We start from the raw sequence: 15,919 nt of genomic DNA, 5'->3' as shown, positions 1-15,919 counted from the left end.
ACAGTTGATTTTCACAACAACATAAAAGATAATTCCAGTAGGTGGATTAGGCAAGGTTCGTTTTAGGTTCTCTCTAAGCAGCACATTCATCTTTCGTTAAAGATATGATAGGAAATCTGTACAAATATTATGAATTCGTCCATCAATATTTTGCTTAAAAACCAATTCCGGATAGACTTTGTTCTATTTACAACCTCCTTGAAAACGAATACCGTTTTCTACTAAAATGCATCTTGTGGATAGATGTGAGATGAAATTCAAGCAGACAAGACCTTTGAAGAGACTAGCAAGTGAGAAATCATGTGGCTGTCTCCAATTTAGAAAGTGCTTCAATCCAAGTAATCTACGCCGTTTCAGAATCAAATAAAGAGATGTGTTGTGTCGGTTTACTCTAACAGCATGCATTGTAACCCCATAGGCAGTCAATCAATAAATCAACGCCTACTGAATTAGATGACACAGACATGTAAATGACATTAGGCAGTTAAGGTAAAGACACGGTGGGGAGATAGGCCCTTACGAAGCAAGGGAATAATGTGCATCGGTGGTTCAGTGGTAGAATGCTCGCCTGCCACGCGGGCGGCCCGGGTTCGATTCCCGGCCGATGCAAATTTTTTTATATATAATTTTAGAATGTTTGCATAATCCAATATTTGTAATAACTCTTTTTGCCCTAGTCTAATTTTCGCTCACTTTTGTGTTTTATGCCAACTCCACAACTGAAATCGGAACAGTCCTTGAATCAGAAGCTTGGATGTCTCACACTGAGTGTCCCTCGCTTCCCGGAAAAAAAGATGGATGTTGGTGCAAAACAGCTTTCCATTACAATGGGACAGATCCTTATCTTGTCTATAAGGAGTTTCTAATTGGAACTGTAGGAAGAGCGTAATAACCTTCATTTTTCAGTTAGAGGTTAATCTTTAAATCCGGATGACGATGCCTATCGCCCTTAATTATTTTAACACAAGAACATTTCAGTGTACTGAACGTGTTATTATCATTTACTTTATGACACTAGAATACTCTTTTAGAGATGTCTTCAATTTATTTCAACATTTATGTCTGTCTGTAAACCTCGTTTCACGTTTGACCTTCTCCAGCCAACTTTGACTCGAATTTCATTGAACTGATTTCAAATCCAGACTGAAAGGAATGATACTAAGTTCCCATTCACAAAGTTTTTGTGTTATTTACAGATTACTGTATCAAACGATCATTGACCTCTCTCTCTCCCTCTCTCTCTCTCGCTCCCTCTCTCTCTCTCTCTCCCTCTCTCTCCCTCGCACTCTCTCTCTCTCTCTCTCTCTCTCTCTGTCTCTCTCTCTCTCTCTCTCTCTCGTTCGAAATCACACAAGAGTTCAAAGTTTATGCCTGCACAATGTCATATGTAGGAAAGTCATCATTGGAGATGTAAATGTTTAGATGATCAACCTGTCATGGGTTTCATTACATTTCAGAGGACAACAAATAGAACTATAATCAGCCTGCAATTTCAAAACTCTACAACGTCATTAAGAATAAATGTACGACATACTGTTATATCTACAATTACACCGTTTGAAAGATAAACTATATCCTCATGCGCAAACATGCACGCACGCGAACATACATATATGTGTAAACAACATACAATCATTTTTTTTTAAAAGGCAAACTGTTATCTATACTGTATTTCTACTGTGTGATTGAAGTTTCTCCTTAATTGCGGGTAGGAGATTGGGCCTATCTGAATAATGTCTTTTTTATCAATAACATATTGAAGGCTTATTGTGTATATGGTTGTAGATTATAAAGTAAGATTATTAATTTTGTATGAAAACATCTTTATTTGGATTTGAGATCAGATCATTAGTTTTTCCTCAGGAAATCCTGGTGTACCAGATATTTGGCATGTTCTTTACTAAACCTTTAGTATTATACATGATCTTGCTGCCAGCGTTGAATATTATAGTAAACGAAACAAATATATTTGCAGTAGATGCATTAGGCAAAGTTGATTGCAGGTTTTATCTAAGCAATACACCAAACTTTAGGATAGGAAAACTGTACCAATAGTGCGAATTGCGTCCATTAATGTCTTGCTTACAAACTAATTCAGGACGGATTTTATTTGATTCACAACCTCCTTAGAAATGAACACCATTTCTCTACTTGCATGTGTCTTGTAGAAAGATCTAAGAGCCATATATATATATATATATATATACAGACGCTGGCGGCCTTCATTTGATTCCAAGTCGATGAAAGGATACTTTTACATTCAGAATGTGTGCATGGTCCTAAATTGTACTAGCGTTTTTCGCTGTAACCTAATTGTCGCTCACTTATGTTTTGTATGCCAAGGCCACAACTTAAAGTCTTCCATCAGGAGATGGGGTTTCTCACGCAGAATGTCCCTCGCTTGATAGATGCCCCGTGAATCCAAAAATCAAAAGCAATTATTTTGTCATTGAGGATGTATTAAACTGCATGCCATAGTATTCATAGAACTGTATGCCTGAGAATGTGCAGAAATGCATTTCTGCCTATCGAAACAAAAGCACACCTGATGTTTCTATCCAGAACTCAAACCTCAGTAAATCATAAAATAGGGAGTTGCAAAACTAATGCTAAAACAATTCTCTGGCAATCAAGAAGTCTAGTAAAAGTAATGCCACCAATGTCTTTCATCAGTACATTTTGGAATTAGAGCTACAATGAAATGATTTTGCAATATTATCAGCCTATTACAAACCCAGTTTGAAGTGAGACAGAAATGTGACTCGGATTGAATCTTGAAAAGGTAAATAAAAGTCAGACGGAAACTTGCAGAAAACATGGAAGTCAGACGATATTTTTGAATAGTAAATGGAAATCAGACGAAGGCTTGGAAAAATATGTTTAGGTAGATTTCTGAACACAAGGAATTCGACATCTGTATTCCGAATTCAATACCAAGGTATTGTTATATTTATCTGAAAAGTCACAAACCGGTCTAGAACTGGACTATGCCAAGCGAAGTTCGGACAAGTGGCACATTGTTTCAGATTGTTCAAGACAGACTGAGCGTGTTGCCGAGCGGATTTATTTTAATCGAAACACTTTGGCGCAGAAACACTATCCATATTTTAAAGATACAAATGATTTCCTGGAAAAAACTGACCAAACTTACAGCCTCTTAAAACTGTATACTTGGAGAAAGAAAAGTGTGCAACGGCCATAAATTACCATTTTTGTACGTTAGGTGTATTGAGGATAGTTTCCTCGTTTGGACCCATGTGGAGGAAAAATAGTTTCCTGACTGGATATAACAACCAACATTCATCAATTAAAATTAAAACGAAAAAGAAATGGAATAAGGAGTAGATTTCCTAAATTTGACATTATACAACAGAATAAACTTGCAAACGGGAATAATCGGGACATTAGGATATATTTAAAGGAGATTCATCAATTGTTACGTTAAATACCTTTCCTGTAAGGCATGGGTTCAGGAGCATTGTTAATTCCAAACACATATTTCCCACACGATTTTGCAACATCAACAAGATTTAATGACGCTTGTTCGATGTATTTCGAGAAATAAGTTGAAAAATCAAGGAAGTGGTTAAACAGAGACCTGAAGTTTTAAGAAGAATAAATATTCTCAACAAAACAAAACTAACAATTTCGTTTTTTGTTAGTTACATTTGACGTTCTTAGTTTTTCTCCTTTATATTCCATACAACTTTACAAAACAAAAAATAACAATTACGATCTATGTTGGTTTCAGTCCACGTTCTTTTTTTCTTTTACATTCCTTAAAAGCTTGCAAAACAAATGTAACAAGTACGTTCTTTGTTGGTTAAAGTCGATCTTTTTTTCTTTCTTACATTCTTTACAAGCTTACAAATTAAAACTAACAATTATGTTCTAACATAACGGAAAATGTGAATCATAATCAGCGCACAGAAATAACATCTCACAATGCAAGTACATCAACCTACAATCAGCAAAAGAAATTAAGATATGAAGATAGAGCTAACATAAATATAAATGAAAACATAAATAAAGATCAAATAGGGCACAACAAATCACCAAATGATCAAAGAATGATGCCGAATGATGAGGAGAGACAAAAAAAGGAAGATACATCGTATAGACATATTGAGACAATTATTACCAGACCCAATCAAAGGAATATAGAACCGGATGTGTTTGAACCAGTTGTAAGAAACAAAATAAGACGCATTCTGCTATCAAATGTCAAATCGAGAAAAAATATAGATGTAGTAAGGACAGCTATTGCAACTCAGTGCAAGGAGGAAGGTGTGACAGTAACATTCGTCCGCCTCATAAAGGAACGACCCCATTGGGATGGATCAAATATATATACATTTCGACTAAATGTACTGGATAAAGATTTTGAATTGATGATGAATAATGAATCATTTTGGAGTTCTGGAATAAAATGTAGGGAATGGATAACAAACAGAAAATGGAGAGAAGGCTACTTACTTGATGAAACGAATGAGAATTACAAAATATATTCCTAATGAGCATAACCATATGACTAGTAATTGCTTCTTAATTATAATTATGATCATTATTTCAACATGGAATGTACGTGGTATAATGTCTAGCACGCAGAAACTAATTGAATTGTTACCAGACACAGATATATTTGTTATCACTGAACATTGGCTTTGTACAAAGAATCTAACGTATTTAGATAAATTACATGATGATTTCAAAGTAGTTGCGCTACCTACTGAAGAGATACAACAATGCTATAGAGGTAGTGGCGGGGTTGCCGTATTTTATAGATCATCACTATGCAAAGCAAGCACCTTACAAAATGAGTTCCCAAATATTATGGCGGTGAAAATCTTAGTGAGAGACTTGGAACCTATAATTTTGATTGCAACCTACTTTCCCTCGACAACTAGAACTGATGATGCATATGACAAATTTTGTGAAAATGTTTTTGATGTGTATGATAGGTATTCTGCTGAAAATATATGCATAATTACGGGCGACATGAATGCAGATCTTGTGTGTAAAAATCCATCAAGAAGAGATCTTGCTCTCAAAAAAAGAATAGAACAGAGAAACATAGTTGCTACGCTGGTGATAAAACCACATGAACATTACATCACGTATAGATCAAAAGACATGTCACGAGCGTCCACACTTGATTATATATTAATACCTGAAATAATTAGAGGTGCTGTAAAAAGACACATAGTAAATGACAAAATCGATTTCTCAATATCGGATCACCTACCTATTACAGCGGCACTTGCAAAAGATATACTGAAGGAAAATAAAAAGACATGTGTATCTCCAAGAATGAAATGGAACTTGGCAAATCCATTAGAAATGAGCATGTATAAATCTGATGTTAGTGCATTCTTGAATTTCACCTATGAGTGTAAAAAGGTAGAAGATATAGAGAAGTATAATGAATTGATAACTAAGAGTGTAATAACTGCATCAGACCGATATATTCCAAAGTCCGAATTCAAATCGCACTTGAAACCATATTGGAAGAAAAGTGGGCTTGAAAATTTACATCAGAATATGAGAAAAGCGCGCGGAGAATGGATCAAAGCAGGAATAAATAGAAGCACAGAGTGTAGCATCAAAAGAAGATACAAGGACGCGAAAAGAAAGTTTAGAAAGAAACATAGGCAAGAGAAAAGGTATATAAAGAGTGTATATTTGAAGAGATAGAAAAGAGTGCAGAAATGGGAATAGACGAATTCTATGCAGTCATACGGGAAAATAGAAAAGATAAATCGGACATTGGTAATATTGCATTTCGAGGAGTAGAATCTAATACTTTGGATGAATGTGTCAATCTATGGAAACTATATTTTTCTGAATTAAGTGGTACAACAGATGAGGAACATAATGATTGTGTCAAAATGAAGAATATGTACGAAGAAAGCAAACTAGAGACTGATAACATAAAATGTAATAATATTACAGAGGAAGAAGTGTTGCAGCATATCAAGTCTCTAAAAACAAAAAAATCACCAGGCATTGATTGCATATCGAATGAACACTTAAAGTATGGTGGAAAATATTTAATCAGACATTTAACTGCCCTTTTTAATTACATGATCCAGTATGAGTATTTGCCTAATGTATATAGATGTGGGATGATTATACCGATATACAAACAAAATGGTAAAGATAAAAAGGATCCAGTGAATTATCGTGGTATAACATTGACATCTTGTCTGAGAAAATTGTTTGAAAAAATATTGATGACTAGAATTCAAAAGTATTTAGACAAAATAAGCTTTCCACATCCTTATCAATTTGGATTTCGTAAGGAGGCTGGATCTATCTCCGCTGCTTTTACTCTTCAAGAATGTTTGATGTACTTTAATAATCATAACTCTAATGTATATGCTGTTTTTCTGGATAACGAAAAGGCATTCGATAGACTGTGGCATTGTGGACTATTAAAAAAACTAAAAATATTAGGAATTAATGCAAAAATATGGAGAATAATCGCCCATTCCTACACACAGTCAAGTGCCTGTGTAGCGTGTAGAGGATGTATATCTAACACATTTCCATTACGGAGAGGCGTTGGTCAAGGGCGTGTAATGTCGGCTTTTTTATTTCTCGTGTACATAAATGACCTATTGAATGAGCTAGTAATGACTAATTGCGGGATAACAGTGAATCAGATGAACATACCTGGCATGCTTTTGGCAGACGACACTACTCTACTAAGCTCTACGCTGAATGGATTGCAAATACTCGTGAATACAGCTTATCAGTATGCACAGAAGTGGAAATTGAAATATAACTCTAACAAGAGTAATTGGATCATATTTAGTAAAAGAAAGGAAGTGTACTCATCAAATGGAATTACTCTGGGATCACAGAATATTCCTAGAGCAAAAAAAGTGAAATATGCAGGAGTTACCTTTTCGCAATCAATGAAAACTAATGATCGTATAATCTATTCCTACGATAAAGCTAAACGTGTAACAAACTCACTATACTCAACTGGATTAAATGCAAATGGAATGAATCCTATAGTCTCTGTGAAAATCTGGGAAAGAGTTATATTGCCATCTGCTTTGTATGGCTCAGAACTCTGGTTTAATATGTCATATCAGGGCATTGAATCAATGGAGAAAATACAACGATATTTCGCCCGGAGAGTACAAGGTTTCCCTCAAAGATCGCCTACTGGATCTACGACATCGTGCTTGGGGATGATATCAATGGAAGCTCGCATAGATAAGCAAAAACTCGTATTCCTTGGTCGCATGTGTAGAACATCAGCAAATTTAACGGCTAAAAAGGTTTTCCTCTGGGCTGTTGGAAATTTTATTTTTGACCCCCAACATAGCTACAACTCTTTTATATATGATGTAAATACTGTACTAAAAAAGTATGATTTAGAAGACTATCTCAACGACTTTATTTTCACTGGAAAATTTCCAGACAAAATAACATGGAAAAACTTAATTGGGACAAGAATACAGATATTAGAGGAGAGAAAGCATGAAATGAGTATCAGAAATCCATCAGAGGGATTTGGTAGATTTTTAAAAATTAATCCAGGATTAAAAATGCATCATCTATGGAAAATAGCTTACACTGACTCAAGCAGAAAAATGGAATATGGGACATTAATTCGTATTGGAGGAATGCAAGCAAGACCTGGACTGTGTCCCCTATGTGGCAAAATGAGTCATGACCGTATTTTGCACATTTCGATGAATTGTGCCTTAACCTCAGACGACAGAAACCACTTGATGGAAAGTCTATTTTCGTATATGCCTCCAGTGATTTACCGTGATTTCTGTGATCAGATCGATGATGTTATACTGATTATACTACTTGGTGGTTTAAATGATATATCAGAACGTTTAGAATTTGAGGCATGGTTAAATATGATCAGACTATCTACCAAGTATTTCATTAAGATAAAGGATATTATATATTCGATTCAATAGAGAACTCACTCAAAATATAAGGAAAGAAATACTTGTACTGGATTGCAAAGAGAGTAGGAAACTATTTTTGTTGTGAGGATACATTTTCAAATGTTTTATCGTATATATATCTCTATCTAGATTAGCAATGATTTTAATTTATTTATTCGTTTGCTATTGGAAATAATTCAATAAGTAACGAATCTACTATTTTTGTGATTCTATGTATTTAAATGCATTTCTTTTTTGTCTTAAAATCTTCAGAAAATGGAGGAATAAAAGAATATCATCATCTCTCTCTCTCTCTCTCTCTCTCTCTCTCGTTCGAAATCACACAAGAGTTCAAAGTTTATGCCTGCACAATGTCATATGTAGGAAAGTCATCATTGGAGATGTAAATGTTTAGATGATCAACCTGTCATGGGTTTCATTACATTTCAGAGGACAACAAATAGAACTATAATCAGCCTGCAATTTCAAAACTCTACAACGTCATTAAGAATAAATGTACGACATACTGTTATATCTACAATTACACCGTTTGAAAGATAAACTATATCCTCATGCGCAAACATGCACGCACGCAAACATACATATATGTGTAAACAACATACAATCATTTTTTTTTAAAAGGCAAACTGTTATCTATACTGTATTTCTACTGTGTGATTGAAGTTTCTCCTTAATTGCGGGTAGGAGATTGGGCCTATCTGAATAATGTCTTTTTTATCAATAACATATTGAAGGCTTATTGTGTATATGGTTGTAGATTATAAAGTAAGATTATTAATTTTGTATGAAAACATCTTTATTTGGATTTGAGATCAGATCATTAGTTTTTCCTCAGGAAATCCTGGTGTACCAGATATTTGGCATGTTCTTTACTAAACCTTTAGTATTATACATGATCTTGCTGCCAGCGTTGAATATTATAGTAAACGAAACAAATATATTTGCAGTAGATGCATTAGGCAAAGTTGATTGCAGGTTTTATCTAAGCAATACACCAAACTTTAGGATAGGAAAACTGTACCAATAGTGCGAATTGCGTCCATTAATGTCTTGCTTACAAACTAATTCAGGACGGATTTTATTTGATTCACAACCTCCTTAGAAATGAACACCATGTCTCTACTTGCATGTGTCTTGTATAAAGATCTAAGAGCCATATATATATATATATATACACAGACGCTGGCGACCTTCATTTGATTCCAAGTCGATGAAAGGATACTTTTACATTCAGAATGTGTGCATGGTCCTAAATTGTACTAGCGTTTTTCGCTGTAACCTAATTGTCGCTCACTTATGTTTTGTATGCCAGGGCCACAACTTAAAGTCTTCCATCAGGAGATGGGGTTTCTCACGCAGAATGTCCCTCGCTTGATAGATGCCCCGTGAATCCAAAAATCAAAAGCAATTATTTTGTCATTGAGGATGTATTAAACTGCATGCCATAGTATTCATAGAACTGTATGCCTGAGAATGTGCAGAAATGCATTTCTGCCTATCGAAACAAAAGCACACCTGATGTTTCTATCCAGAACTCAAACCTCAGTAAATCATAAAATAGGGAGTTGCAAAATTAATGCTAAAACAATTCTCTGGCAATCAAGAAGTCTAGTAAAAGTAATGCCACCAATGTCTTTCATCAGTACATTTCGGAATTAGAGCTACAATGAAATGATTTTGCAATATTATCAGCCTATTACAAACCCAGTTTGAAGTGAGACAGAAATGTGACTCGGATTGAATCTTGAAAAGGTAAATAAAAGTCAGACGGAAACTTGCAGAAAACATGGAAGTCAGACGATATTTTTGAATAGTAAATGGAAATCAGACGAAGTCTTGGAAAAGTATGTTTAGGTAGATTTCTGAACACAAGGGAATTCGACTGCTGTATTCCGAATTCAATACCAAGGTATTGTTATATTTATCCGAAAAGTCACAAACCGGTCTAGAACTGGACTATGCCAAGCGAAGTTCGGACAAGTGGCACATTGTTTCAGATTGTTCAAGACAGACTGAGCGTGTTGCCGAGCGGATTTATTTTAATCGAAACACTTTGGCGCAGAAACACTATCCATATTTTAAAGATACAAATGATTTCCTGGAAAAAACTGACCAAACTTACAGCCTCTTAAAACTGTATACTTGGAGAAAGAAAAGTGTGCAACGGCCATAAATTACCATTTTTGTACGTTAGGTGTATTGAGGATAGTTTCCTCGTTTGGACCCATGTGGAGGAAAAATAGTTTCCTGACTGGATATAACAACCAACATTCATCAATTAAAATTAAAACGAAAAAGAAATGGAATAAGGAGTAGATTTCCTAAATTTGACATTATACAACAGAATAAACTTGCAAACGGGAATAATCGGGACATTAGGATATATTTAAAGGAGATTCATCAATTGTTACGTTAAATACCTTTCCTGTAAGGCATGGGTTCAGGAGCATTGTTAATTCCAAACACATATTTCCCACACGATTTTGCAACATCAACAAGATTTAATGACGCTTGTTCGATGTATTTCGAGAAATAAGTTGAAAAATCAAGCAAGTGGTTAAACAGAGACCTGAAGTTTTAAGAAGAATAAATATTCTCAACAAAACAAAACTAACAATTTCGTGTTTTGTTAGTTACATTTGACGTTCTTAGTTTTTCTCCTTTATATTCCATACAACTTTACAAAACAAAAAATAACAATTACGATCTATGTTGGTTTCAGTCCACGTTCTTTTTTTCTTTTACATTCCTTAAAAGCTTGCAAAACAAATGTAACAAGTACGTTCTTTGTTGGTTAAAGTCGATCTTTTTTTCTTTCTTACATTCTTTACAAGCTTACAAATTAAAACTAACAATTATGTTCTTTTTTGGTTTCAATCGACGTTCCGCATCTGCAAGATGACTTATTGTTGTTACAGCTCTGTGAAGATAACAATTCCAAAATGTTGCACCGTATAACTGTAAATATAACTTTATCAAGCATATTTATTCTTAATAGGGTTGTCAACTTTTGAAAGCTGAGGCTGATTGAAGTCCTGAAGATTGATCTCTGAAAGGTAAAGAAATGCAAGACAGGTTGATCATCTAGCCATCTACAACTACAAATATAACTTCCCAACATATGCCACATACACAACGAGAAAACACCGATATTATTTTCACCGAAAGCATAACTTAGGAAGAAAATTATAATATATTCAATTGAATTCGAATCGCAATTATGCGACTATTTATTTCAATTGAAACCTTTAAAGGGAGAGAAATCACTGGCCGCACATGGTGTCTGAAGCCATACACTGCATTATACTCCTCAGCAAGAGCAGAAGACCTCTTCCAGGACATGGTGATTATCACAATTTTTGCACGATCAGTTGCGTTCAAAACATTTAAAAGAACGGAAACCCTCTTCAAGCACATGGTACTTATTGGAAATGTAACACGTGCAGTTACATACGAAGCCAGTGAATGAACAGGAGCCGTGGTGATGCATAGTTATAGCAGAAACAGTTGCATTTGAAAATCCGAGAAACAGAATAAACTCTCTAGCCGAAGATGTTACCTACTTATGATATTGATCAAGTGGTAGTCGGTATTTATCACCTTCAGACACACACAATAAGAGAACGGGAGTAAAATGAAATTTGTTGATTTTGAAATAAGGACAGACCAAGTTTCATGAACATGTCTTACAATTTTAGAGCGAACTAACTGAAGACATTTTATTCTTAATTCTTACTGATTATATGGACAGACATACATTCGCAGAGTAAATGTGAATTTTTTTGAACATCAAAGTTTTCCTAATTTGACTTACTTGTTCATCTTTGAACTGCAACGATAAAACACTTAATTGACCATATGCCTTTTGTATGGTTTCGCTTTCTAATGAACCGAACACTTGATTGAAAATTCAGGCGTGAATATGCTTTGGCGCATCATCTTAAACTAGTATCATATACTTACTTTAAAACATAATCTGGACACTAGAATAGTTTTAAAGGAGGTTCATCAATTGTTACGTAAAATACTTTTCCAATAAGTCGTACGTTCAGGAGCATTGTCAAATTCCCAATACATATCTCCCACACGATTTGTAACAATCAACAACATTTAATGATGTTTGCTTGTTGCTTTCGTGAAATAGGTTAGAAAATCAAGAAAGTGGGTAAACTGAGACTTGATGTTTTAAGAAGAATAAAGATTCTCAACAAGAAAAATGACAACCTACCAATTACGTTCTTTGCTGATCCCCGGTCGAGTCATACCAAAGACTTACAAAATGCTACTAACAGCTGCCTCGCTTCACGCTCAGCATTAAGAGGTTAGTGTTAGGACTGGTCCGCCTGGTGTCAGGATAATATGACTGGGTGGGACATCATGCTACATGTCTGCGGCATGATGCCCCAGTGCTAGACATAACTATAATCTGTGGCACTGCGGACATCGTAGCGATATGACTGATAAATTATTAAAGTTACGTTAAAAATCCAAATCACACACACACACACACACACACGCGCACACGCACACATGTTCTTTGCTGGTTTTAATCGACGTTCTTATTTTTTCTTCTTTACATTCCTTACAACCTTACACAACAAAAGATAACAATTACGTTATTTGTTAGTTTCAATCGATGTTCAGCATATGAATCAAAGTTTGCAAGAGAATATTTGTGTGAATATTTGTGTGATTTGCAACAACAATTTCCTGATGCGTTTCAAAGTTACACTTTGAATAGAGCTTACAAAGGAAATGAAAATATAAGGAGCATTTTAGGCGAGATCCAGTCTTCCGAGTATCGACAAGCCTGGTTTTTAAAAGTGTAAATCGAATGGTAGTAAGTGGTGAATGTTTCTAATTAATTCAGACCTAGCAATTAACGTTAAAACAAGTGAAAATTGTAAAGTTAAAAATATAGTTCATATGATGCGAAAACTGTTTTATGTTATGTATTGTTTAAACTGCATAAAGAGAATGCAGAGGAAACCAAAAGGCATTTAATTTATTTACTTTTAATGAACATTCTTCGGGACCTTTATGGTACATAGATTCATTCGCATCTATCTGTCTGTCTCTATGTATAACTGTATGTCTGTTTCAATCTCAATCCACTGTAAACCTGTCTGCCTGTTTGTCTGCCTATATGTCTATTGTATTGCCTGTTCAAGTATTTTGATTCTCTTGATGGGTATCTTCCTTCGTTGGAATGATGAAATATATATCTATATATCAATCTATCGATTGACCGATAGCTTTATCTGTCTATATATCTTGATGGGCATGCTCCTTTTTGAGAATGAGTACATTTCATACACAACTAGTAAAGTTTCAAAATCTTAGTCTTTCGTCATCATTAAACTATTCAATTTGCTTCAGAACAAGAAGACAGAATAACTTCAAATTACTTTTGTTTTTACATTCATCGCCAGGCTTTCTTCTCCAGTTACTTGTCGATATTATGTCCAAATAATGAAGATAATGACCCAATATAAGTCCTTATTCCAAGACCAAAAAAAAACTGTCGCAAATGACCAAAGGAAAAACTGATTTTAATGAATTTTAATCATTATTGCATAGGATAAGAAGGAACTTAGTGTCACTATAAAGTGTTTTTTTTTCTCTTAGTTTTCTCTGACGATGGTGTTTTCTGACATATGTAATTGTGGTTAAGTCTTTCTTGTATACATAAACTGGTTCTCTAAATTCAAGAATGAAACTATGCAATCAAAACTGGCAGAAGTTAAATAATTATTAGCATACATTTTGATAAGGATGTCTAAAACAAACTTTTTCTGTATGGGTGTGGAGGTTAACTTTGTTCAGAGGAAGATAAGAGTGCAATGAAAAACTATGCTAATCCACTGGTCCATACAGTAGTTATATTTGTTCAAGAATTTCCGTACATCCTCTGAAGCTGAAGTCGTAAATGGGGTTCTGGGAAGTTAACTTCCAATTAATTGTACTTGACTAACTATATGAAAACCTATTTCAAGTTTTGGAGAAATGACAATTCACCAGCGTTTCCGAAATCAATCCGTCAAAAGTATTGCATTTACACGAATAATTGAAAATGAAATATTTCATTCATGGCTGTCCCGAGAGATTGCTTCAACCATTTACCAGGATACTACAAAATGAGTATTAACTTTCATTTCCAAAATGGTGGGCTCGTCCGGGATTTGAACCCGGGACCTCTCGCACCCAAAGCGAGAATCATACCCCTAGACCAACGAGCCTCACATGGGAAATAATCGTGCCATTATCCGCCTTTATATTTGTCCTGCATACGAGCCGTACCTTATCTACAGCTTGATATCAGTGCGCTGCTGTTACTCAGATCCTTGCACATGAAAAGATTATATCATAGATGAAACGTACATATTTCATTTCCTTGTGTACATTTCATGCACAAATAGTATTGTTTCGAAATATCAGTCTTTTGATATCATTTACTATTCAGTTTGCTTCAAAGCTAATCTCCCAAATCTATGAGACATACACATATAAGTCCTTCTTCCAAGGAGAAAAAACTGTCGCAAATGACCCATGATCAAACTAAATTTAATGAATTTTAATAATCTTTGCATCATTTAAGACCAGATGATAGGAAGGAACTTAATGTTCCTATAAAGTGTTTTCTTTTTCTCTCTTAGTTTTCTCTGAAGATTGTGTTTTGTAATATATGTAATTTATGGATGACATTATTCATTGTTGTATACACAGACTGGTTCTCTAAATTCAAGACCGAAACTATGCAATCAAGCTGATTGTTGTTGTGGGTAATAAATGAAAAGTAATTAGTTGACTTTGTTTAGACTAACATGCTTTAAGATAAAGTCGATTTCCGATGACGAAGACATATTTAGAATTAAAATGATATTTTATTTGCATGCTATTAAATGAAATCCAACTCATCTGAATTTTACTGTTGATAATAATCAAGAGTTTCAGATCTACATAATATTAATTGCTGCCGATAGACCATTGGACAATTCGTTGATCAAACAGAATTCTCCATTCGCCGGCGTCCCCGTTTGAAACTTGGATTATGCATAAAGATGAATGCATGCTGATGTATGTCGATGGAAGCCAAATTTGCCATTCTAGTCGACGGTCATACCATTAATTTGACAGTTGATTTTCACAACAACAAAAAAGATAATTCCAGTAGGTGGATTAGGCAAGGTTCGTTTTAGGTTCTCTCTAAGCAGCACATTCATCTTTCGTTAAAGATATGATAGGAAATCTGTACAAATATTATGAATTCGTCCATCAATATTTTGCTTAAAAACCAATTCCGGATAGACTTTGTTCTATTTACAACCTCCTTGAAAACGAATACCGTTTTCTACTAAAATGCATCTTGTGGATAGATGTGAGATGAAATTCAAGCAGACAAGACCTTTGAAGAGACTAGCAAGTGAGAAATCATGTGGCTGTCTCCAATTTAGAAAGTGCTTCAATCCAAGTAATCTACGCCGTTTCAGAATCAAATAAAGAGATGTGTTGTGTCGGTTTATTCTAACAGCATGCATTGTAACCCCATAGGCAGTCAATCAATAAATCAACGCCTACTGAATTAGATGACACAGACATGTAAATGACATTAGGCAGTTAAGGTAAAGACACGGTGGGGAGATAGGCCCTTACGAAGCAAGGGAATAATGTGCATCGGTGGTTCAGTGGTAGAATGCTCGCCTGCCACGCGGGCGGCCCGGGTTCGATTCCCGGCCGATGCAAATTTTTTTTAATATAATTTTAGAATGTTTGCATAATCCAATATTTGTAATAACTCTTTTTGCCCTAGTCTAATTTTCGCTCACTTTTGTGTTTTATGCCAACTCCACAACTGAAATCGGAACAGTCCTTGAATCAGAAGCTTGGATGTCTCACACTGAGTGTCCCTCGCTTCCCGGAAAAAAACATGGATGTTGGTGCAAAACAGCTTTCCATTACAATGGGACAGATCCTTATCT

At 34.9% G+C, this 15,919-nt stretch overlaps 3 non-coding genes across 3 annotated transcripts; 2 read left to right on the top strand and 1 right to left on the bottom strand.

Annotated features, from left to right (window-relative positions):
- Window positions 1-538: 538 nt before the first annotated feature.
- Window positions 539-609, top strand: Trnag-gcc (transfer RNA glycine (anticodon GCC)). Its single transcript has one exon. It is a non-coding gene; the product is annotated as a tRNA-Gly (tRNA).
- A 13,498-nt stretch (window positions 610-14,107) lies between these two features.
- Window positions 14,108-14,179, bottom strand: Trnap-ugg (transfer RNA proline (anticodon UGG)). The gene has a single exon. It is a non-coding gene; the product is annotated as a tRNA-Pro (tRNA).
- Window positions 14,180-15,611: 1,432 nt separating this feature from the next.
- Trnag-gcc (transfer RNA glycine (anticodon GCC)) lies at window positions 15,612-15,682 on the top strand. The gene has a single exon. It is a non-coding gene; the product is annotated as a tRNA-Gly (tRNA).
- Window positions 15,683-15,919: the final 237 nt, after the last annotated feature.

Source organism: Sinohyriopsis cumingii, unplaced genomic scaffold (assembly GCF_028554795.1).
Source record: "Sinohyriopsis cumingii isolate HCF-2022 unplaced genomic scaffold, ASM2855479v2 utg002482l, whole genome shotgun sequence".
Taxonomy (NCBI): Eukaryota; Metazoa; Mollusca; class Bivalvia; order Unionida; family Unionidae; genus Sinohyriopsis; species Sinohyriopsis cumingii.
This window is presented reverse-complemented; position numbering and strand designations above follow the sequence as displayed.